Below are 26,346 nucleotides of genomic sequence, written 5' to 3' on the forward strand. Positions count from 1 at the left end.
TTCTGAGCTGCTTGTGGTTCTTCCTTTATATTCTTCCTCTTTGCTTCTTCTAACTGTACAGTGAAACCCATTAAATTCCTTGATGTTACAACAGAATCTTTCTCCTGGAATGGGTTAGGGCTCTACATTTTAGTGTAAGCAACTGATGCTTAATCCCTTTACCCAAACAGAAGAATGTAGACAATATTCATAAAGGTGAATTGAAAGTGTGCTTGATTTGGCAGCTCAAGGGTCTTTCAGATTGCAGATAGTTTTGTTTTTTGTTTTTTTTTTTTGTTTGTTGTGTGTCTGTGCATGTCTGTCTGTCTTTCTGACCTTACCAGGCCAAAACACTGATCAAACAATGACCAGTTTTAGTCCAGGTTGCATCATAATGTAATAAATCAGTGTACAGTATACAAATAAGTGGTTTACATTTGATTAAATATAGAAAACTGTGACAGACTACATACATATGTACACACACACACACACACACACACACACACACACACACACACACGTACGTTTTATTTATATATATATGGGTTCACTACATATGACCGAAAGTTCATTTGACCGAGACCATGTTACCGAAAACTCATTTGACCGAAAAACAGCACTGGCGGGTATATGCCCATTTCCCCACTGTAGCGCGACCGTGGAGTGAGAATATTAAGTTGGGGGGGGCACAGCCCCCCACATTTTGCAACAAGTTTGTACTGATGTTATATGTTTTAATGTATTTTTAATGGATACACATGTATATAATAGTGCATAAACTGTAATTATGTTGGGGGCTATGCCCCCCCACACCCCCTCCAACTTAATAGGTTCATAGGTTCATACTAGGCTATCTGCCCTGGGGCAATTATAAGCCTAGCCCGATTCTGTATGGCTTACGCCACCCCTTGATTTGAGTATACTGTGCCCTTTTTAAGGTTTAGTTTACTGTGCCTCTGTCTAATAGTGACACGGGAGTAATCCCTGGGACAAACCTACGATCCCCCATCCACCTATCGAGATTCTTCTTGAAGAGATTCAGTGAGGTGCTCTGCCTCACATGAACTGGAATTCTATTCCAGAGTGAAGGGAGCCTCTGGGTTATGAACCTGTCCCTCCAGCAAGTTCTATTTATTTCTGTGCTGAGGTTCAAGTCCCTCGAGCGTGTGGCTCTAAGGGATTTAGAATTACTGAGGTGGAGCATGTCCATTAATTCTGGATTTGACATAGCTTTGTATGTCAGGCATAGATCGCCTCGAAGTAGGCGGTATGCAACTGAGTAGAGCTGGAGTTTTTTTAACCGGGCAACATATGGCATCTGTTTGAGACCCTTGATCCTCTTGGTGAGATACTTTTGGGGTCTTTCTAATTACTGCAGGTGTCGAGTAAGGTACATCCCAAAAGGGGCATTGTATTCTATGATGGGCCTGATGAGGGATGAATAAAGGGGCACGATTACCTCTCTTGATCTAGATGTGAAACCCTTCGTGATGAGGTGGGCTATGTAGAAGGTCTTTCTAACCACTTTGGCAATGTGGTTTTCAAAGGAGAGATTGCTATCAACTTGGGTCCCCCAGGTCCCTAATAACGTTCTCTGTACTTAATGGGTTTCCGCCTATGTGGTAATTTGTGGGCACATTGTTTTTGCAAAAGGGTATGACTATACATTTTTTGGCATTTAGCTTTAAACCATGGCGCTGGCACCAGTTATCTGTCTCTGTGAGACCTTTTTGAAGGATGTTTGTGTCAGCTGGAGAGTCGATTATGGCGCCCAGTTTGCAGTCGTCTGCGAACTTGGTGAGCCATAGTCCTCCCACGTTTATCTGTACCTCGGAAAAGTATATACCGAACAAGAGTGGTCCCAGGACAGAACCCTGTGGGATGCCACTTGTGACCGGTTTAGAGTCTGACATGGCTCCAGCAACTCTCACTCAGTGGGTTCTGTCTTTGAGCCAGTTTGCGACCCATCTTGTGACATAGGGGTTTATATTTAAGCTGGATAGCTTATCTATGATGCCCGAGTGGGGTATTGTGTCAAATGCCTTTGCAAGGTCCAGATAGGCTGTGTGGACTACCTTCCCTTCATCTATGGCTTTGGTGACTGTTTCGAAGAAGTCAACCAGGTTCAGATGGCAGGATCTGCCCTTGACAAAGCCGAACTGGGTAGGATCTAGTGTCTGTAGGTCCCCAATGTCTTTGTTTATGAGCTCCATGATGATCCTCTCCATAGCCTTGCAGACTAATCTAGTCAGGCTTATGGGGCGATAGTTTCCAGGGTCCGTAGAGGCTCCACCTTTGTGGAGTGGGACCACTGTTGCTGTACGCCATTCTGTGGGCACATATCCAGTAGTGAGGCTGAGATTGTATAGTTGTTTTATTTGAGGGATTAGTTCCTCTTGGAGTTCATGTAGGACGCAACCTGGGACACCATCTGGTCCCATGGAAGCAGTGTTTTTTGCTTTGGAGAAAGCAGCCTTCACCTGAGCATCAGAGATGTTTGGGAGGCAGCCCTCTGCCAGGATAGATACTTGCTCTTTTGGGGGGGAGGGGGTAGAGAAGTTTGCACTGAACCTGTCTGCCAGGATATTGGCGATGTCTGTGGGTTCAGTGTATTTTTTGTCGTTTAGAATCAACTCAGAACAAGTCTGGGAGTTGCATCCCAGGTTCCTAACATAACTGAAAAAGCCTTATGATTGTCTTTGGTGTCCTGTGCAATTTTTCTCTCGAAGCTGGCCTTGGAGGATTTTATGAGGGATCGTAATTTTTGCTAGTACTGATCAGAGATGCCTTCCCTATTAGGGATTTTGCTCTATCATGTAGTAGCTTCCTCCTTCTGTTGTACAGTTTATTTATGGCAGGGGTCCACCAGACTGGACGCCTGCCTTTGGATGATTGGGTCTTGGTTTTGTTTGGGATAGCATGATCCATGCATTCCTGGAGATGTCCGTAGAATGCGTTTATATAGGATTCTGCAGTTTGGGCCATAGTTTCCACTGGCCCTGGGGCCTTGAAGGATTCCACTTCGGTTTTGAGAAGTGAGAAGTTTGCTTTTGAGAAGTTTTTCACTGTGGTTTTCTGGGCTGGGGGTGGGGTCGGGATGTGGGCATCCAGTGAAATTAATTTATGGTCTGATCTTGCCAATGAGGGATATACTTGTGGTGTGGAGCAGAGAGTCCCCATGTTGGTAATGATCAGGTCTAGTATGTTGTCCCCTCTTGTGGGAGTGGTGACTAGTTGTTCCATAGCATTTGAGTTTATAATTTCCAGGAACCTTTGGGCTAAGGTGCTGGAGCTTGAGTAATGCTCCCAGTCAATGTTTGGGTAGTTGAAGTCGCCCAATATAATGGTGTTCGGAGAGATCTTCATGTTCTCCAATGTTTTCAGGAAAGCCGAGTGGGATTCCTGACTTTGAGAGGGTGGTCTGTAGGATGCTATAAACTGAAAAGCAGTCTTGCCCACTGTTAGTTGCACATGGATGGTCTCCGATACTTCGTGCAATGCCACTAACCTGGAGGTGTGGATATCCTTGATAAATATGAAACTCCCCCTCCTTTTGTGGTTCGGTCTGGGTTTTGGGGCCGAAAAGCATGATATGAGGTATAGCCTGGTAGTGCTGGGGTGCCCTCTGGAGCCTTGAACCAGGTTTCTGTCACTGCACAGATATCGATGTTCTCCATACTGAGGAGAGCTTCGAGTGCGTGCATCTTGAGGTTAAGACTTCTGGCGTTAAGCAGCATTACCCTTAGTTTCTTGTTCCTTGTGCTGTCTATGGGGGTGGGTTTGACTTTTGAGCCTTGCCTAAAAAAGGCACTATGGGGGTGGCAAAAGCCTTTGCCAATATCCGAAAGCCCAGTGGTGACAGGTGCAAGCCATCCCTAGCGAAGCAACGTAGCTTGTCGAGCATGTCATCCCAGGCTGACAGACACTGGATCCCCTTTGAATGACACCAAATTTTAGCCAGTTCTTAAAATCGATCATTTTGTCTTTGTACTGTGGCATCATTCTAGGTGAGAGGGTAAGATGCTGCTCAAGGTCAAGGTCGTACCAGCCTGGGCTACATGATCAGAGAGCTCCTCTATGTCTCTTTTCATGTAGTCCAGGGAGGTACGTCTCAGGTCATTCACACCAGCATGTACAATGACTGGGTCATATTTGTATTTGCTTTGGAGTGACCTGAGTGCTTGCGTTATGTGGCGGATCCTAGCACCCGACAGGCAGCTCACCGTGACCTTCTCTTTATTCAGCCTGGTGAGTGGGACGTCAGTGTGTCTGACAATAGAGTCACCTATTACAAGAGTATCAGGTGTGTTATTCAGCCTTAAGGGCTGTGGCTGCTTGGCACACTGACTTTGTAAGCTATGTGTTGTGCGTGTTTTGTTTTGAGGTAGCGTTTGCTTGGATGTCTGCTTTGGCGGTCTCTGTTGCTTAGGTAGATTTTTATTTAGAGCCTCCGAGTATGTTTTTGTGTATTTATGTGTTTGGTTCGCTGATGTGGTGGGACTGTGTGATACTGGAATTGTGTTGTGTGAGGTTACCTTCTCCTCCTGACTGGTTACACCAGTTTTGAGATGAGAGAGCTCAGCCTCCAGTTTGGCTAAATAGTTGCATCTCTCACATATATTTGAACCTGTTTGGAGGAGGAGAGGGTTGTCCGTGTACATGAGACAGTTGTAACATTGCCTCAAAATTCCCAGATTCACCAGCTGGACTGTAGAGGAAACCATTGACTGACCTTTGGACATGCTAGAGTAATATAGGGAAACTGAATTTAAGACGGACAATAGAGGACAGGGTAATCGTAGAGAGTATAAGAGTAAGTAGTGCTTATGGTTTAATAGTGCTAACTTGTAGGATTACTTAATTGGACCAGTGAAGGGCCTTAGAATGAGAATATGGTGTTTAAATTGAGAGATAGAGCAGTTCTAAGGGAAAAAGTGAAGAGCAGACTTTGTGGAGCCAGGAATAGTTTAAACCCAATTAGGTGGCGCTGCCCGCTGATGCGCTATGCACAAAAACGCACAAAACCGCGCAAAAGAGGGTTTTAAGAGAGGAAGATGAAGGAGTTTGGAATTGACCCAAAATGGCCAATAAAACTACAGTTTCAAGTCAGTAACCACTCCCACAGGGGCAGGCAGGCTGCTCAATGTTTTTCACTGCCACTGATCAACAGAGAGACTTCCCTTTAGCCCAAGCAAAAAATGGCCTCCAAGAAACTTACAAACAGTTTAAGAACAGCTAGCCTGTAACTGAACTTTTTTAAATCTCAGAAAAGTGGGAAAAAGCAAGATTTTTTTGTTTTTTTCAGAGATAGCAGAGGTTCACAAGTATCAACAAGTTATAACAGTGCAGTAAATGACCCCACACAAGAGTGCTAGGCCAAAGACAGATGAAATGCAAGTTTTGAGAAAAAAAACGATTTTAAAAATAAGTGCAAACAGGAAATTCAGTAAACAGCTCTAGGTTGTGCTCTAAATACAGTTACTAATGCAGAAATCAAGTTTAACAAGCCAGAAAATGCTCAAAATAGGCGGCTATACAGAAAAACTTAGCAAATAAACAGCGGAAAAATACTTAAAATATTCTCACTCCACTCTGTGGCCTTTACAGCTACTGCAGATGTCTTGTGAGGTACATTCCAAAAGGGGCGTTGTACTCTGTAATGCGTCTAATGAGTGTCGAGTAGAGGGGAACAATGACCTCTTTTTTCCTGGATGAGAACCCTTTTATGATGAGGTGTGCCACATAGAAAGACTTCCTGACTACTATGGCGATGTGACTATCAAAGGAGAGACTACTGTCCACCTGGGTCCCAAGGTCTCTTACCACACATTCAGTGTTAAGTAGATTGCTGCCTATGTGGTAGTTCATGGGTGCAGAGTTTTTACCAAAGGGGATGACACTGCACTTTTTGGCATTAAGCTTGAGGCCATGGCTCTGACACCAGGCATCTGTCTTAGCAAGGCCCTTCTGTAGGATGTTCACATCATTTGGGGACTTTACTATGGCTCCTAGTTTGCAGTCATCTGCGAACTTCGTTAGCCAGAGGCCTTCTGTGTAAGCCTGTACTTCAGAGAAGTAGATACCAAACAGGAGAGGTTCCAGGACGGAACCCTGTGGTACTCCACTCGTCACTGCTTTGAGGTCAGATTTGGAGTCTGAAACTTTTACAGTGTGGGTTCTGTCAGTGAGCCAGTTGGCAACCCATCTTTTGACGTAGGGATTTATACCTAATTTAGTAAGGTTAGCTATAATTCCAGAATGGGGGATGGTGTTGAAAGCCTTTGGGAGGTCAGGATAGGCTGTGTGAACCACCTTACCCTCATCTACGGCTTTGGTGACTGCCTCAAAGAAGTCAGTCAGGTTCAGGAAGCATGATCTGCCTTTCACAAACTCGAACTGGGTGGGATCCAGAGTTTGGAGGTTACCAATGTCTTTGTTTATGAGTTCCATGATGATATGGCTCACCAGCTTAAATATAAACCCCTATGTCACTAGATGGGTTGCAAACTGGCTCAAGGACAGAACCCACAAGGTTAGAATTGCTGGCCATGTCAGACTTCAAACCAGTTACAAGTGGCATCCCACAAGGCTCAGTCCTGGGACCTCTCTTGTTCAGTATATATTTCTCGGAGGTACAGGCTAACACGGAAGGACTGTGGCTGACCAAGTTCGCAGATGACTGCAAACTGGGCGCCATAATCGACTCTCCAGCCAACACAAGCATCCTACAAAAGGGCCTCATAGAAACAGACAACTGGTGCCAGAGCCATGGCCTCAAGCTAAACGCCAAAAAGTGTATAGTCATCCCTTTGGCAAAAACAAAGTGCCCACAAATTACCACATAGGTGGTAATCCATTAAGTACGGAAGAAGTAATTGGGGACCCAAGTTGATAGCAATCTCTCATTTGACAACCACGTGGCCAAAGTGGTTAGAAAAACATTTTATATAGCCCACCTAATCATGAAGGGATTCACATCTAGATCAGGGGAGGTCATTGTGCCTCTTTACTCATCCCTCATCAGGCCCATAATTGAGTACAATGCCCCTTTTGGGATGTACCTTACCAGACACCTGCAGCAACTGGAAAGACCCCAAAAGTACCTCACCAAGAGGATCAAAGGGCTCAAAAAGATGCTCAAAAAAGTTAAAGAAACTCCAGCTCTACTCAGTGGCATACCGCCTGCTCAGAGGCGATCTGTGCCTGACGTATAAAGCCATGTCCAACCCAGAATTAATGGACATGCTGCACCTCAGAAAATCCATATCCCATCGAGCTACGCGCTCGAGAGACTTGAACCTCAGCACTGAAATAAATAGGACATGCTGGAGGGACAGATTCATAACCCAGAGGCTCCCTTCACTCTGGAATAAAATCCCAGTCCAGGTTAGACAGAGTCCCTCACTGACTCTCTTCAAGAGGAATCTTGATGAGTGGATGGGAGATGGTAGGTTTACCCCGGGTATCATTTCTGTGTCACTGTTAGACAGAGGCACAGTATACTAACCTCGAAAAAGGGCATAGCAAAATTCATTTAAAATGGGTGGAGAAAGCCAAACACACTCTGACTAGGCTTATAAATGCTCTAGGGCAGATAGCCTAGTATGAACCTATGAACCTACACGTTCCATGGCCTTGCAGACCAAGCTCGTTAGGCTAATAGGTCAGTTCCCGGGATCAGTGGTGGCTTCCCCTTTGTGGAGTGGGATAATTGTTGCTGTTTGCCATTCAGTGGGTACAAAGCCTGATGCGAGGCTATTATTGAACATGATTCTTAAGTGGGGAGCCAGTTCGTTCTGAAGTTCATGTAAAATGCAGCCATGGATGCTGTGTTTTTGGCTTTAGAGAGTGCAGCTTTTATCTGCGTAGTTGTGATTATAGGGACTCTGCATTCTTCTTGTATAGATATGGGCCCTTTAGGGGATGGGGGGTAAAGTTAGCACTGAACCTATCTGCCAGGATGTTGGAAATATCAGTTGGTTCTGTAATTTTTGTGCCGTTGTGCTTTAACTCAGAGCAGATCTGGGTGTTGCCATTGAGATTCCTGATATAGCTATAGAATGCTTTGTGGTTCTCCTTAGAATTAGTGGCGATTTTGTTTTCATAGCTAGCTTTGGAGGATCTTATAAGGGATCTCCGCTTCTTACTGAGGCTGACCAGGGAGCTCCTCCACTCATGGGATTTTACTCTCTTTTGCGACAGTTTCTTCTGTTGTACAGTTTGTTTATGGCAGGGGACCACCAGATTGGCTTAATTTTTTTTGGAGAATAGCGTCTTGGTTCTGTTTGGGATAGCACGATCCATGCACTCGTGTAAGTGCTTATAGAGTGCATTTGTGTAGGATTCAGTAGTTGTAACTGTATTGTCCATCTGCATGGGTGTCACGAAGTTCACCACTTCTGTCTTAAGCATGAAGTTGGCTTTGGAGATATTTTTTACCGTGGTTTCCTTAATGGGGGGTGGCGGCAGGATGTGGATATCAAGGGTGATTAGCTTATGGCCGGATCGACTAACGAGGAGTTGACTTCAGGTGTGGAACACCAGTCACTCATGTTTGTAATGACTAGGTCTAGGATATTGTTGCCCCTACTGGGGGTGTGGATAAGTTGATCCAGGGTATTGGAGTTTATGAATTCCAGAAAGCGTTGAGCTAAGGAGTTGGTACACAAGTAGTTTTCCCAGTTAATGGTGGGGTAGTTGAAGTCGCTCATTATTAGGATGTTTGGTTGAACCGTAATATTTTCCAGTACATCAAGAAAAGAGAAGTGGGAATCCTGGGGCATGGTGGGGGATCTGTAGCAAGCTACAGTTTGGATTGCAGTTTTGCCCATAGTTAGTTACACTTGGATAACCTCAGATGCATTATGCTGAGCAACTAGCCTGGAGGTGTGGATATCCTTAATGAATATGGACACACCTCCGCCTTTGGTTTTTCGGTCCAGGTTACATGGCCGAAAAGTGTGGTATGAGTTATAGCCTGGTAGTGCAGGGGTGCTCTCTGGAGCCTTGAACCAGGTCTCAGTCACTGCACAGATATCGATGTTCTCCATTTTAAGGAATGCCTCGAGTGAGTGCATTTTGAGATTTAGACTTCTAGCATCGAGTAGCATTACCCTCAGTTTTTGCTTGCTTGTTCCTGTTACGGTGGTGAAATTGTTATTTGAACCTTGCCTAAAAAAGGCACAATAGGGGCAGCAAGCGCCTTAGCCAGTATCCGGAATGCCAGGGGCGATGCTTTGCCAAAGATGGCCTGCACCTGTCGTGGTCTGTCGACCATGTCATCCCAAGCAGACAGATACTGGATCCCCTTAGAATGACACCAGAAGCTTAGCCAATTGTTGAAATCAATCATTTTGTCCTTGTACTGCAGCATCATTCTGGGTGATGGCAGAATGCTTCTCAGGGCTAGGGTCGTACCTGCCTGGGCTACAAGATCGGAGAGCTCTTCCATGTCTCTTTTTCATGTAGTCCAGGCAGGTACATCTCAGGTCATTCACCCCAACATGGACAATGACAGAGTCGTATTTGTACTTGTTGTGGAGTGACCTGAGTGCATGGGTTATATGGCGGGTCCTGTCACCCGACAGGCAGCTGACAGTAATCTTCACCTTGTTTACCCTGGTGTGTGGGACATCAGTGTGCCTGACTATAGAGTCACCTATGACTAGTGTGTTGGGTATGTTGTTTTGCCTTATTGGCTGTGGTTGAGTGGCACACTCAGTCTGTGGGCTATGTGTCATTTGGGTTGTGTTGGGGGATGGGAGGTTGCTTGTGTTTCTGCTTTGGAGGTCTCTGTTACTTAGGTTATTATTGAGAGCCTCTGCGAATGTTTTTGTGTTACTATGTGTGGATTTTGGTGGTGTAGATTTAGTGAGACTATGTGATGAGTGTGGTGTGGTGCAAATGTTTACCTTCTCCTCATGACTGTCAAGTTCAGTGTTGGTTGGAGAGAGCTTTACCTCAAGTTTGGCTAGATAAGTGCATCTCTCACAGGTTGTAGTGTTGGGTGGTAGGAGGAGAGGGTTGTCTATGTACATGAGGCAATTTCTACATTGCCTCAAGATGGCCAGATTCATCAGATAGACATGAGAGAACACTGGGAGCTGACCCTTGGACATGCCTGAATAAAAAACTATTTTCCTCTAGATAAGTGAGGAAAGTGAGTACAAGAGCTGTTTTTCTCTAAGCAAGTGAGGAAAGTAAATACAAAAACTGTTTTCCTCCAGGTAATGATGAAGGTTGAGTGCTGTAGTAATTAGTAGCTTATTTAGTGCTTGCAAGTTCTGAACAAGTGCTGAGCATGAATAAGCAAATTTTAAGTGGATGTGAATTGCAAATTTAAGTGGATGTGAATTGTGAAGTAATCTAGAAGGTCAGCAGGAATGCATGAATTGAACAGATTGTGGTGCGGTACATGAAGGCTAAGAGGAGAATTAAATTATGCTTTAAGAAAATAAGGAACCGTGAGAAGAAAGGAAAGCAAATTTGGGTAAAGTGGGAAGCCAGGAGGGAAAAGTTGCATGTGAAAAGTGGGAAACTTGAAGGATGAAAAATGTGTACAGAAGAAGGTAAGTAAGAAGGCTAGCAGACTTTGGCAGTCATCGTGAAGCAGACACCTAAACAAATATACTGACAAAACATTTATCTGCATGGGAGGGGGGTGAAGGAGGACTCTGTTAGATGTTGGGTTACTAAAGTGGAGACTGCAGATTTGGCAAATATGCTTAATGGGGGCTGGTCTTTTGGGCAGAGTGTCTGCATACATCACTAGAAAGTCTGGTTGATAATAACCCAGGTGCCAGCATGTCATCCAAGTGAAGATGGGAAGAAGCTGTATCACATCGTCATTTCTATAAAGGAAAGTTTGAGGACTGACAACAGTGGCATACACATGGAGGCTGTGGTAACTCCTAGAGCAAGTTTTTGGATAAACTGGGAGATTAGACTGTAAGTATTGAAGCAAAGGCCTCCCAGATGTGGGAAGTCATCCTAATGTTGAGGACATTGCACACCTGCTATGTGAAGGTCTTGACAGAGGTAGGAAGGACACTAGAAAAGACCTTGGGTCCAAAATATGATAGTTATATCTTGTCTGATTTATAATAGTAGGGCGAGTGCCCCTGTAGCTGAAAGTTGTATGTGGGGTGGGGGGGTGGGGGCACAAAAGATCTGCATATGCTGAGTAAGAAGACCTGATTTCAAAAAGCCATGTAGTGGGTAACTTGAATTTCTTTCTCTGCTGTCCCCCGCTCTGTGCAGGTCATGAAATCAGTAACTTGCCCCCCCCCCCCCCAAAAGTACGTTCCCCACCTTTGCACACACTAGGTTATGAGAATGCGGTCAGCACCTGAGTATCATGTTTTTTTTTTACTGCCACTCCCACACATAATTTTTATCTGTTCATGTGCTACTGGAAAATTCTTGCTTTTGATGTGTGAAAAAATAGATACCATCAATGCTTCTGCAGGTAACCAGATCATACTTGTAAGACCTACAGCATCGTTTGCTGTAGATTTTGGTGCCCTTAGGTCTGGCCTAAAAAGGAGCTAAACTAGAGAACCAGGGTGTTCCATAGAGTTCATAGGGACTGCACTGCATTCATGACTTCTTCTAAGGACCTCTTGTAGGGAGGCAGGTCTGTCAAGTTCGGGAAATATAACTAGAGGTAAACAGAGGGATATGGTCTCAGATGGTCAGATACTGGCTCGTTTAGATCGTATTGCCCCCCCCCCCCCAATAAAGAGCTTGACCGAAGAAACAGATGGTCTCTGCAGAGTTCATAAATGGGCAAAATCTCTGCTGCTTAAAGGGGCTGCAGATCTTGCTCTCCTTCAGAGGGAGGCAAAGTATACTTAATTCTGATGAGAATGGAAAACTTCCCTCTCATCTTGAGCAACTCCATTGTGCATATATGATGCATCAAATTCTAAATGGTTACTTCAGTTGCGGTGCTCCAACAAGCCTGGATGCTGTTACTGGACAAGTTGGAAGCCTTTTTTTGCTATCTGGGATTCTCACAGAAGGTTTAGTTTGCTGTATCCTGTACTCCTGTTACACACTACAGCTGTCTGATATCTACTTGTTCTCAGAGTGTTTACAAAAGTGTGTATTTTGGCTTTGCATGTTGACTTTGAGACTGATTGCAAGCAAGAAGTCACTTTTAGCCCGTCCAAAAGATTTTTATCATCTGAGTTAACTTGGATACCCTCATGTCTCGTATGTCTTCCTGTAGAGTGGGCCCAGGCAGATGTAGCACTGACAACTAGGTGTGGATGCTGAAGTGGGTGGAAACATGGGTAATCTTACAGCTGCTAACCCTCTTAATAGCCACCATCTGTACTCTCTCTTTGGCAGTCTGCAGATAAAGATGCTTCAGTGGCTGGTGAGATTTCTATAGCTTCTGAGTCATCACATTTCAGAATTATTTTAGTGTCAGAGCCTTGTCATCATCCTCATCCTTCAGGGTCTAAAAAAGGAGCTAAAACCAGACTACCCATTCAGTCAGGCTGTGATATGATACTTGAAATTGTAGAGCAGTACCAACTCACATCCTCTATAGGAATGTAACAATGGTTTGGCAGTGAGCCTTAGACAAGGGCATTTCTGCCTTGACTATCCAAAGCTATGAGGAAGTGAGTGTGCTGGTGGACTCTTAGGATCATAGAAGGTTACTAGGCTAATGACCCTGGGACCTTTACAAGCCTAGCCAAGAGTTTATCCCCAAAAAGAAACCTCAGTCAGCACTTGTTGCCCCTGTCAGTGAGGGACACAGGTGGAACTCCTGGGACAAATTTGTGGTTTCCCATCCACTCATCAAAGTTGCGCTTGAAGAGGATCAGCAAGGTACTCTTAACATGTATGGGAATTCAATTCCAGAGACGGGTCAGACTCTGGGAGGCAAACCTGTCTCTCCAGAAGGTTTTGTTGATGTTGCATATTAGATTCAGGCTTTTCGAGCAGGTAATGCGTGAGGAGTTGGACTTGCGGATATGGAGCATCTCTAGTAGGGCATTGTCCAAAATTGCCTTGTAGGCGAGACACAGATCACCCCTGAGCAATATGTACGATACCGATAGTGATTTGAGCCTGTCCGCATAGTATGGGTGTTGGGAGACCATGGATTCTCTCTCTCAGGTATTTCAGTGGCCTTTCTAGCTGGTGCAGATATTTGGAGAGGTACATAGCAAACGGGGCGTTATACTCAGTTGTTTGTCTGATGTCGAATATGAGGTTATCAACCTGAGTGCCCAGGTCACTCACCACAGGTTGTGTGCTTAAGGGGTTGCCGTTGATGTGGTAATCAGTAGGGGCCATGTTTTTGCCGAATGGTATGATGATGCATTTTTTTGCATTTAGCTTGAGGCCGGTATCTTTGGCACCAGTCATTAGTTGCTGTGAGACACTCTAGCAGTATATTAACATCATTTGTGGAGTCCGTGACAGCACCCAACTTACAGTCGTCCGAAAACTTTGTCAGCCACAGGCCATTTGTTTTTTTCCTGGACCTCTGAGAGATAGATGCCAAACAGTAGGGGTCCCAGGACAGATCCCTGGGGAACTCCACTAGTGACAGGTCTGCTATCGGAGGTGGAGGCGCCTATTTTGACTTTGAGGGTCCTCTTGGATGCATTTCCAATCCTCACTGGGAGTCGAAGACAAAGGGGAGCATAACAGTTATTAATCTGTTCCATACACTGGGAATATTGTCCCCCCCTAGTTTCGCTAATACACGTTTTCAGATACTCAATTTTCAATGTCTTCTAGCACAAATATCTTTTATACTGCAATAGTTTCCTTTATTTCTTATGAATGTATTCTAAATAAGTGTATGTGTAATTGTTTACATATAATAATTGTCTGTTCATGTATATTACTGAATGTCTGTTTAAAAATGTTTGTAATATGTTGGAGCTTTTCTCCAGGGACCTCCACTGAAAAGGAGTTTGACTAAACCGCTAAAAACAAAATAAAAATATATATTTCAGAAGCGGGGAAGAGTTTGTAATTGAGACATTCTTCCTCCCAGAATGGGAGCAGTTCCCCATACTGCTTTCCATCTTTCTTTTTCGCGTTCCATGCGAGATAGCGGAGTTCATAAAGAATTTCATAGTCAGCATCATCTCACCTTGTTGACTTAAAAGGAAGATGTTTCAGGCTGCTGGATCCGAAAGTACAGGAACCTATCATAGTACAATCCAAAGAAATCTTTCCCATAAAGTAATAGCAAGTGCACCTCCTCAAAGAGCTACTGCTTTTAGATCCTTTCTTCCCAAAAAGTTTATTTGCTTTTGTTGACTGGAAAAAGTCTACCTGGTTTATTTACACCTATTCAGTCGAGACCCTTGGAGAAAAGCTCTACAAATTGCAGGCAGATTTAGAGAAATTAGATGCTGCGGTGGTACGGTGGTAGTGTTGTTACCTCACAGTAAGAGTTTCTCCCGTTCGATTCTCGGCTGGGCTTGGGAGTGCCTTCTGTGTAGAGTCTGCATGTCCTCTCCACATTTGGGTAGCGTTCAAAAGACATGCGTGCGTAAATGGGCGTGCCTTCGTTGAAGGTTGGGCGTCGAGCTGGCACCTCGGCGATTTGTAAAAATCTACTGCCAATCATTAGTGGACCGGAGGTCCGCTGTGGCAACCCGTTACCGGGAAAAGCCGAAAGACAAACAACAAGAGCAGAACAAGCAATTTTAGTAGTAACAACAGTTGATTAAGATAGGAAACAAATTATAGGTACATTTTGAGAGATTTATGAAATCTATACCCTTGAAGTAATAACGGTTTAATTTGGTGAAAGTAAGGGTTACATAGCTTTGAAAAGGACATTCATCAGTCATGTTACTTAGAACCTCATGGCACATAACTTTCACTTTTGCCAAATACTGTTTCTAGTTGTTTTCTTCACTATTGGTATAGTCACTTGTGCGTATATTAAACTTTTCATTTCTGATTGGAAAGTAGTAAAGCAAGTGATGACCGTATCTAAACGCTTATTTGTTTGCAGTCTGTTAGTAGCATGTGTGCCAGTAGCTGTTTAGTATTTAGAACTGGGTCAAAATATGAATGGGGTGAGGATTTTAGTAGCCTAAATGTTGGATCGCGAGTGTTCAGTTCAGTTGATGGGTACTTTGGTTGCCTTGTTGAGTTCTGCCTATGGACCGAGGAAACAGGATTTGAGGGCTGACTAAAAGTGGTTAAGTGTTTGGAGGTTGTTTACTATAGAAGGCAAGTTATTCTGGAATTTAGAGATGAGACTGTATGTTGTCAGCATGAGAGTTTGTAGATCTTTGCATTTTAGTCAGGAGTTGGTCTTGAGATCTTGGTTATCTAAATGGAGTATATTACAGGAAGAGGTTTACTAAGGGTGGGCTGTTATGAGGGAATTGTAGTGTCTTGTATGCTGTTTGCAGTTGCATATAGTGAAGTCTGTTGAGAAGATTTAGACACCGTTATTAGTCTAAGGTGGTACAGTGATGGGTCTTACTGGTGTTTGAAACAAATCTTGTAACCTTAATGTAACATTGTTTTAATGTTTTAGCTTGGGGAATGGAGGTTTGCTAGAGCAGTGGATGTAAATAGGAATTAGCTGTTGCAATATAGCCAGTGTTAGGCAGCATGTAGCTTGGTATAGGAAACCAAGTGTAGTGTGTTTTATAAGTGGCATACTTGATGTAGAGAACAAGTGTGGAATTGTCATCAGTGATAATGCCTAAGAATTTTGTGAGAGATCACTTATTTTTTCTAAGGATGTGATAGAAAAGGAACTTGAGTATGTGTTATATAGTAGTAGCTTATGTGGGTTTTTTTTCCAGTTTAGTGGTAATTGTGCTCTTCTTAGCCTGGATTATATATTTGCAAAGCATTTTTGAGTCATTTGTAGCTTGGATAGGGATGTAGTTTGAGCGTATAATAGTGGAATCATCAGTATGTTGAATGAGTGTAGCTTGCTCAGCCACTGTGTACAGGTCATTGTAAAGACATGACAGAAGCAAACATACAGGTTGAAGTCATAGCAGTGACTGAAAATACCAACAACTTCTAACTAGCAGGCTTACATTTTTTAGGTGCAAGAGGCCTTTTTCCCTGGGTGGAGAGGTATCTTGAACAGCTATGATTTCCTTATCCTGTCTGGGGCAGGGCTGCAACCATGCGCAAGACTGATGACCCAGTCTGTGACTCCCTGTCAGGCCTCTGTATTCATTCTGCAAAGGGGGGCACAGCCGCTTGCATCCTGAGTTGTTTATGTACTTCTGATTAAACAGAAAAAATGCAGTCCCATGTAGTGCGTGCGCTCAAAAAACACTCAGTAATCCAAACTGTAAATTCCAACATGAAGCATAAACAGCCAGGGTGTATCCCAAGTAATCTTATAGGTACAGTGGCACAATGATGGGTAACCCGAAAAGTGCAGTTTTGGAATTAACTGAACTCCTTCCTCAGTAATCTTTGATCTATTTCTTTGTTTATGTACTTCACCACCATAACTCTGTTTTATGATCAGAGCAAAATGGGCTTTGTGCTCAAATAGCTTTCCTGGGTTTTGAGGGTGAAAAACATTGCCCTTAAGGCCATCTGATTGAAGTGAAACCCACTTTCCAGGGTTCTGCATCTACAGCCACTACATGAGTAGATGCAGGAATGAAAACAAGTTTCGCACTGAAGTTGTCGAGAGTCCACTACCACGGTAAAGTACTTTAGCAAGGGCCTTGCCCCAACATGTTTATGAGGATGTGTTTCAAAAAATCTCCACATGCTCATCTGGTGCTAGATAGATGTATGGAGTCTATCCTCTGATACCGCTGCATTTGCTTCTCAAGTATAACGGAGTCAGTGTGAGCTTAAATTTTACTATTCCAGCATTATCTGTTTTTCTCATGGCGTCGCACATCTCTAGAAAAATCAATTACAGGATTGCTACTTTAATCATGTTTGAGCAATACATTTCTTAATAGACCAAATGTATTTCTGGCAGAATTTTCTGAGCCTCAAACATTTTCTAATCCTAAATATAAACTGTTTGAAAGTAATGTTCTATAAGATAACCTGGATAAAACTATTCTATGCAGTTATGATAACAATGTCATTCTCCCCTTAATGTAAAAAAAAAATGTTGAAGCCTGTTTGGGTAAGATGGGCATTGGCTTTGCAGCCTTTGAAACTCACTGCCCATTGCAGCACCTGCCTGTAAAGGCGTGTAAAGGGAGCTGAAGATTGTGCCAACCATAAAGCCCAAGAAACATGGGAGACTCTGAGCTTGGACCCTCCAGTGTGATTTCTCCTATGTTGCCAAGGCTATGACTTCCTGAGACATTTCTGTGGGCTGGAATGAATGAGAGAGAAGAATGCTGACCTGTGTTGCTGCTGTGGAGTTCTACTGAACAAGAAGGAGCCAGGCAAATTGTTAGGAAAATGGGAAACAACTTCTGCAAAGCCCACTGTAGACTGGTTAGCCCCATCATAATTCTGGGAGTAAAGCAGATGTCCTATGGAAGCATTTCATACCAGAAGTGGACAAAAATCAGACAGCAACTGAATGTGTGTTAATAAAAAAAAAAATGTAAATATTATGGCAAGTTCAGAGACCTCCTGAAACAACCTCATGACAGTCCAAAATGTAGGTTCTGTAAAAAAAAAAAAAAAACGGTCACACATCTTATTGCTTGGAGTAATGCACTCATGGCAAAGGGCCTGTATACTGAAAAGCACAGTAAAATGGCAAGAATGTTTGAAAATTGTGCAAACAGTACAATGTAGAAGTAGATGAGAAGCATTGGAAACCTGAACCACAAAGCATTGTAGTGAATGATGCATTGTACATCACACGCCATCACCCATTGCAGACCGTTAAAAAAAAAAAAAAGTAGATGTGAGAAAGCCAGACATAGTAGTCTGTGAAAAAACAAACAGAAGTAGCATTGATCATTAAAATTGCACCCAATGATTACAGTGTCTTGCGTACAGAGAGAGTCATAAAATACCAGGATTTGCAGACACAAACAAGAGCAATGTGGAGCACTCTTGGCCACCATCAAAGATTGAAAGAATCTCCTTTCCCCCTCTTCTATATGTCCTACCTTCCAGAATCTCTCTTGGACACTTCTTTCTTCTCACCATACACTACCAACTACCAAACGTTAACAGCCCTCTAACATTCTTTCATTAATAATCCACCCTCTGTTCTCCTATAACAATGCCTTAGCTGTATCACTATAAAGTGACTAACATAACCACAGCATAAAATAAAATAGTACTACAACTGACTACAGTAGTGACCTTTCAACAAATTGTATTGATATCCCAAGGATAGGTTGTATAACATGTATTATATGTTTGTTTCCTCTGCCAATGCTTTATTGTGATACTACAGTGTTTAACATAAATACTGTATATACTGCAGTAGTGGTGCTGCGGTAGCGTTGTCTCCTCACAGTAAGACATTGTTCTGTTCGATTCTCAGCTAGAGCGTCTTCTGTGTGGAGACATGCGTGAATGGACGTACCTTTGTTGAAGGTTGTGCGTCAGGGCCGGCAACTCGGCACGTAAAAATCTACTGCCAATCATTAGCGGACCGGAGTTCAGCTGTGGTGACCCCTAACCGGGAAAAGCCGAAAGACACAACAACTGTATGTAATAAGGCACGAAATTCGTAACTACCGTCTAGGTCATACAGATCCTTCAACAGGTTGTACTAACATATCCGAAGACCACGTTCTATAGCATGTACTGTCTATATGTATGTGTTGAAAACAGGATGTCCTTCAAGGATGCATCTGCAGTCCTTACAAATGGGTTGTCCTGTCGTCAGGCAGCCCTTCGGTCGGCTGGATTCCAAAGTCTGGGTCTGGCCTCGGCTGGTGTCGCACTTCACCCGACGTCATAGCTGCAGTTCTTCGGGTATAAAGGCATCAGCCGACACCATTTTCCTCAGTCTTTCTTGCCGCGTGGCGCCCGAAGCAGAAGCTGTTCGCAAGTGCCGGTCGGTCAGAACCAGAGATTACTACTACCAAATACTTCTACTACTACCGAAGACTTCTAAAAAGCTAAGTACCCCGTTGGGGACTCTTTCTTGCCTCAGCCGATGTCAGAAAAAGTGAATAACTGTTTAACTTGTGGGAAACAAATACCTCATAAAGATTTCCACTCTTACTGCTTACCTTGCTTAGGCCCAGACCACGACGTAGCAGCTTGTCTAGCCTGTGCTTCTTTTAACCGATGGACGCTTAGACATCGGTCGGAATTTGCTGAGGAGTTTTTCGGCTCCGATTTTGCTTACATTATGCCGTCGGATCCTCCGACTATGCAAATATCTAAAAAACGCAAGGAAAAGGACCGACACTCGCGGTCCGCAGTTTCGGCCGAAAGCGCGGTTAAGCCAACCGCGAGTGTCTCGGTTTCGGCTGAAACCGAGCAAGCGGTTCTTCCTTCAGCCGAAAACTTACCTCCAACCGAGGCCTCTTCCAACCTGGTGGAGTCGGCTTCTGAAATCCCACCTGCTCTTGCAGTTTCTCAGGAATTATCTGACACTATCCCCTTGGATATTTCAACTCCTGCACGTGGAGCTGCTAGGCCACCTGCAGCCATGTCTATTAAGGCCTTTGCCAGGGCTAAAGCAGCTAAATCTACTAAATCTGTGCCTGCTAAGACCCCCTCTCACAGGCCTAGCTGTAGCTCTAGCTCACAAATGCTTAGTCTAGCAGAGGATCTCATTTCTTTAATCCGGGGATCCCAACCTCACCCAGACAGGGCCTCTCACCCACCTCCAGAGAAGAGGCCTAGAGCAGAGCCCCCTGAGCCAGTTTCTTCAGATGATTCCTCTGATGAGTCAGATAATACAAACCCTCCAGAGGGCCCTTTCTCCCCTTATGAAGACTCTGATGCTGAAGAGTCCATTCCTTCTGCCTCTCCGCCTGAGGAATTTTCCTTTGGGGAAACCTTGCATGCTATGAGGGAACAATTTCAGTGGCAGGGCCAGGATTTCTCAGACTCTAGAAAAAGGCTTAGAACTTTTCTGCATTTACCACAACATAGGCCTTTAGCCATCCCTCCAGTTCTCTCTGTTGTAGATGATGTATTTAATGATGCTTGTACTGCTCCTGATTCACTTCCTCCGGCCCCTGCTAAGCCCGATAGGTACTACAGGGTCCTGGACACGCATTATCATTTGTATAAGGCTCCTTTTGCAGATCCCGAGACTATTTCCCAGGGACCTCTGCCAAAAAAACCCTCCCCTCTGAAAGGGAATCCAGGTCCTTAGAGAGATTGGGTAAAAAAGTTTACACTTCTGCTACTCTTTCAGCTAGGGCCTTGAACTGTCAATTCCACATGATCCAGTATCAAGAATTTATGCTAGACCAGTTAACCAAAAAGCTGTCCTCGGATGAACCATTAGACAAAAAATCTGTTCAGGAAATGGTACATAACATTCAGCAAGTCAGTAACCGTTCCTTAAAATGCGGCTATGATGCACTGGAGGCTTCCTTTAGATCAGCCATGACTGGCACAGTTATCAGAAGGCATGCATGGTTAAAAGAGCAGGCCTTACCAGACCATGTCAAATCTAAGCTACTAGATGCTCCCATGGACAAGATCAATTTGTTTGGCTCTCCTGCACAACAGGTGCTGAAGAAGATGGAAGAGAAGGCAAAATCTGTCCAGACAGTGAAAGATTTCTTACAGGTCCAACCTCCAAGATTTAGCAGGAATTGGCCCTCCAAAAATTGGTCCTTTCCAGACTCCTCCAGAGCTCAGAGAGGCAGAAATAGGTTTTCAAGAGGCAGAAGTCAATCCAGGGGTGCCTACAGGGGACGCCAGTGGCAGGGTAACAACCAGCGAGGTACAGCCACAGACACAGCCACCACCACTACTACAGGACAATCACAGTGACTTGGCTCTGGCACCGCCTACCAGGGAACAACTAGAAGCACCCTTAGACGGGAAGCTAGCCTTATTTTCAGTAAACTGGCATTTCATCACGAGACAAGTGGATTTTGCAGACAATAGACCAAGGTTACAGGTTTCAATTCCATACTCTACCAAGGAAGAGAGGAATGCCAAACCTACCTCCAAATCAAAAGGCAGAAGCTCTAAAACAAATAACTCAATTACTAAGGATGAGAGCTGTAGAAAAGGTACCATCTATGGAGCAAGGTCAGGGATTTTACTCCAGACTCTTCCTGGTACCAAGAAGAGAAAACAAATGGAGACCTATTCTCGACCTGTCCGCTTTAAACACATTCCTCATTGTTCCAAAATTCAAAATGCTGACCCTACAGCAGCTTCTTCCCATGTTGGGCAAGGAGTCTTGGCTGGTAACTCTAGATCTCAAGGAGGCATACCTGCACGTCCCCATATGACCAAATTGCAGAAGATACCTCAGATTTCTTGCAGGATCAGAGAATTATCAGTTCTCAGCATTGCCCGTTGGCTTGTCTACTGCGCCTAGAGTGTTCACGAAATGCCTGGCATCAGTAATTGCTCATTGCAGGCTTCAGGGAATCCAAATCTACCCTTACCTGGACGACTGCCTGATACAAGCGGACAACAAAAACAAGCTAACAGAAGACTTGAAAAGGGTCATTTATCTACTGCAAGCCCTGGGATACACAGTCAATATAAAAAAGTCAAGGCTGATACCATCCCAACGGATAACCTTTTTGGGTGCAGAACTGGACACATCAAAATAAATGGCATTCCTAACAGTAGAGAAACAGGAACAACTCCCTCTCTACTTCTTGGCATTAACAAAGCAGAACCAGCTAACAGCAAGAAAAGTCCTGCAAGCCTTGGGTTTCATGGCATCCTGCATAATATTAGTTCCACATGCCAGACTACACATGAGAAAGTTACAGTGTTACCTAAGGAATTTATGGTCTCAACACAAGCACAGCCTAGAAACCCAAATTCCTATAATTCCATGTTTAAAACAAGAATTCCAATGGTGGGCTCAGGCCTGTCAATCAAACAAAGGGCTGCCTTTCCACAACACTCAACCAGGCCAGACCATCACAACGGACGCCTCAGACCTCGGTTGGGGGGCACACATGCTGGACAAATGCATACAAGGCTTATGGACTCAAGACCAGCTGCACCTACACATAAATCAAAAGGAAATGCTGGCAGTAAAACTGGCAATTCAGGCATTCAGACCATTTCTCCAACAAGGCCAACTGTTGATAAGGACAGACAACACCACAGTTATGTGGTACATCAACAAACAGGGAGGCACACATTCGTACCCTCTATGCCGGATGGCAATGGACCTCTGGAATGTGGCCCTGAGCTTCAACATTCAGTTACAAGCAATTTTTGTGCCAAGAAAAGAAAACATTCTAGCAGACATACTAAGCAGAACTACCACGGATGCCCACGAATGGATGCTGCATCCGGACGTCTTCAAAGCCATTACAAAAAAATGGGGAGTACCAGAAATAGACTTATTTGCATCCCCACACAATCACCAACTGAAGAAATTCTGCACGAGGACGTACCACCCACTTGCTTGGAAAGTGGACTCCCTATCTTTCAGTTGGAAAAACCTGACAGCATATGCATTCCCACCACTTCCTTTGATGCACAAGGTGCTATTGAAAATCAAAGAGGATCAACCAAGGATCATCCTGATAGCTCCAGACTGGCCAAGGCAACATTGGTACCCACTACTGAGGAGCATGTCTCGGGAACAAATGTGGGCTCTACCTCTAGTTCCCTTACTGTTAACACAGAACAACTACAACACCCTGCATCCAAACCTGAAAACACTGCAGCTGTCTGCCTGGAACATTGCATAAGACCAAATAACCCAGATTTATCTCAAAGGGTTAAAGACATTATCTTGGAGGCTCGCAGACCCTCAACAAGAAAAAAATTATTCAGCAAAATGGAAGAGATATCACATTTGGAGCAATGCAAAGGGAGAAAATGTGTCACTGGCAAACATAGCCAACATCCTGGAATACTTGGCAGAGCTCTTCCACAACGGCCTGTCCTATTCTTCCATTAAGATTCATGCATCAGCTATTTCAGCAGAATACAACTTGGATCCTCCCGTCTTCTCACATCCTCTGCTCAGGCAGTTTCTGAGAGGAATTAAAAATGTAAAACCACCTAGGAAACCACCATTGCCAGCATGGGACTTAAACTTTGTACTAGAAAAGTTGACACTCCCTCCTTTCGAACCAGCAGCAACAGCAGACTTACAATACTTATCATGGAAAACTGCTTTTCTACTTGCAATCACTTCAGCAAGAAGGGTATCTGAGCTACAGGCATTAATGGCAGTACAACCCTTCCTGATCTTCCATCAAGATAGAGTGTCCATGAGAACAAATCCTACTTTTATGCCAAAGGTGGTCTCCAGGGTATCTTTAAATCAAGCTATCCATCTACCTACATTCTTCCCCAATCCACAAAACAGGGGAGAAAGACTGTTGCATACCTTGGATGTACATAGACAACTACGCTACTACCTGGACAGGACCAAGGGCAATAGAAAAACTGACCAGCTACTGGTAGCATATGCAGCAGGGATGGAAGGAAAAGCAATTTCAAAACAGACAATCTCTAAGTGGATAGGAAATTGCATTAGATTTTGTTACTCTTACCATGGGAAGAAAACTCCAGAAAACATCAGACCTCACTCTACAAGGGCAACAGCCACTACCACAGCTTTTCTACGAGGAGTGGCTACCAAAGACATTTTAGAGGCTGCTACTTGGAGCTCCGTGCATACATTTGCCAAGCATTATAATTTGCCTTTATACTCCAGATCCCGAGCAGGTTTTGCCACTGCTGTTTTGCAAGGGATCTTAACTGCACCATAATCTTTTATTTTCTCCTCCTCCCCCAGTTTGGCTATGGTATTCTACCCATTTGTAAGGACTGCAGATGCATCCTTGAAGGACATAGTACAGTTTTGTACCTACCATAAATGTAGATGTCCGATAGGCATGCATCTGCAGTCAGGATTACCCACCCTCCTTCCCCTCTGTGGTACTCCTAGGGTACTTGCCCATCTTGTAGCTAGCTGGGGGAATCTATTATGGTGTATTTGTTTGTATATATGTACATACATGCTTATTTTTTGTTTGCTCTCCACTATTTGGAACCATTTGCATTTTCCAAATTTAGCATTCCTAGAGGGCACCTGGCATCTGGGGCAAGAAACACTGAGGAAAATGGCGTCGGCTGATGCCTTTATACCCGAAGAACTGCAGCTATGACGTCGGGTGAAGTGCGACACCAGCCGAGGCCAGACCCAGACTTTGGAATCCGGCCGACCGAAGGGCTGCCTGACGACAGGACAACCCATTTGTAAGGACTGCAGATGCATGCCTATCTGACATCTACATTTATGGTAGGTACAAAACTGTACTTTCTCTTGACCCAGATAGACCTTCCCGGTAAACAAATGTCAAATGTTGTTGTTGTTGTTGTTTGTCTTTCTGCTTTTCCCGGTTAGGGGTCGCCACAGCGGAACTCCAGTCCGCTGATGATTGGCAGTTGTTTTTTTTTTATGGTGTCGAGTTGCCAGCCCGATGCCTAACCTTCAACGAAGGCACGCCCATTCAGCACATGTCTTTCGAACGCCTACTCGACCGCGGGGAGGACATGCAGACTCCACACAGAGGGCACTCCCAACCCAAGCTGAGAATCGAACGGGAGAACTTCTTGCTGTGAGGCAACAACGCCACCGCTGCACCACCGCGGCAGACAAATGTCAAATAAATAAAGTAAAATTTATGTCAAATAAATAAAGTAAAATTTATTTGATAAACTTTGTTCACTGACTTAGGAATGGGGTCCATTCCTGTAATGGTAATTGAAACCCAAAAGACTTGGAGAAATTAAACCATCATTTTGTACTGAACATGAAAAATGACCCAGGACAAATTGGGGGAATCCCTTATATACACCCTAGACACTGATGTGCCTAAATGTATAATTCTGTCTAGAGACGTTATCCAGATACCCTGCTTCATCAGGTGCATGACTCATGGTATAAATACATAAAATTAACGGTGGAGTCATTGAAGCTCAGTACTGAAGCTTGATATACTAAATGTATTTTGGATTAAATGCAGTTATGTGGAGGGCAAAGGACCCCCACATGTCCATGCAGGAGCACACTCCTTTAAATAATGTAGCTACTTTCAATGTCGCTAAAACTTCCAGGGTAAGTTATAATTCATTTTTTTTTCTAAAGCTCATTCAGTCTGTCAGACTACATCATTCAGGTTTCATCAAATTAATTGGGTGATTGATTAAACAAATGCCCCTTCATCCTCCACCCCAGAGAGCCACCATCACAATGTGATATGTTAATAAGGCCTCGGGGGTGTTGTATCTGATCCTTCTCAGAACAAGGCTGTGTGAGAGATTAAACATTTACTCTTCTTCATAAGAGTTCTCTATGTCACCCCTTTGTGGTGTAGATCTTGTGTGTATTCTAAGACCTAAGTGGGCACAATGGACACAGTCTTGTCACTGACTAGAGTTCTTTCTAAGGGGAGGTCCTAATTATCATCTGTAATCCTATCTAGTACTAGTTAGTCCATGTTGATGGCTTTCCAAGCTGATACAATTGCCAAAACTTGTCCTCCCATGAGCAGTCCTTTGGATAATCAGGACTGCAGTTGCAGAGCCATCTTTCTAGAAAACTTTGTTGGCATAGCTGAGTGAGACAGTATAACCTGACACTTAGGAGGCTGCTTTCATCCTTTAAGGGGGCATGTTCTTGGCGTATTATGTAGGCCAAGGAAAATAAACTAGAAGTGTTCCCCAAAAGGTTTATAGGTTGGTACTAGGCTATCAGCCCTAGGGCCTATACAAGCCTAGCCATAACAATTCCCTGGCTATTTCTTCCCACACTACTTCCCTGGACCCCTGTCTAGCAGGGCGACTGACGTGATCTCCGGGGTGAATTTCCTTTCTCCCACCCAATTGTCAAGGTTCCTTTTGAAGAGGGCCAAAGAGGCGCTCTGCTTGACATGTATGGGCAGTCTATTCCAGAGTCTGGGGAGTCCCTGGGTCAGGAACCTATCCCTCCAACATGTATTGTTTATTGTGATGACTAGGTTTAGATCCCTGGAGCGTGTGTCTCTGAGGGATTGGGATTTCTTTAAGTGTAGCATGTCCAACAGCTCTGGGTTTGACATGGCCTTGTATGTTAAGCAGAGATAGCCTCTGAGTAGACTATATACGACAGAATATAGCTGGAGTTTCTTAAGGCGGTCAGCATAGGGCATCTGCTTTAGGCCTGGGATTCTTTTAGTGAGGTATTTCTGCGGCCTTTCCAGTTGTTGCATGTGTCTTGAGAGGTACATACTAAATGGGACGTTGTTATTCTATAATGGGTCTAATGAGGGATGA

At 44.1% G+C, this 26,346-nt stretch overlaps 1 protein-coding gene across 1 annotated transcript in view; it reads left to right on the top strand.

Moving 5' to 3' along the window:
- Nucleotides 1-26,346, top strand: part of MRPL42 (mitochondrial ribosomal protein L42) — a 190,618-nt gene that overhangs the window by 155,515 nt on the left and 8,757 nt on the right. The window lies entirely within an intron of this gene.

The sequence above is a fragment of the Protopterus annectens genome, chromosome 11.part0, assembly GCF_019279795.1.
Source record: "Protopterus annectens isolate FY-2018-M chromosome 11.part0, PAN1.0, whole genome shotgun sequence".
Classification (NCBI taxonomy): domain Eukaryota; kingdom Metazoa; phylum Chordata; order Ceratodontiformes; family Protopteridae; genus Protopterus; species Protopterus annectens.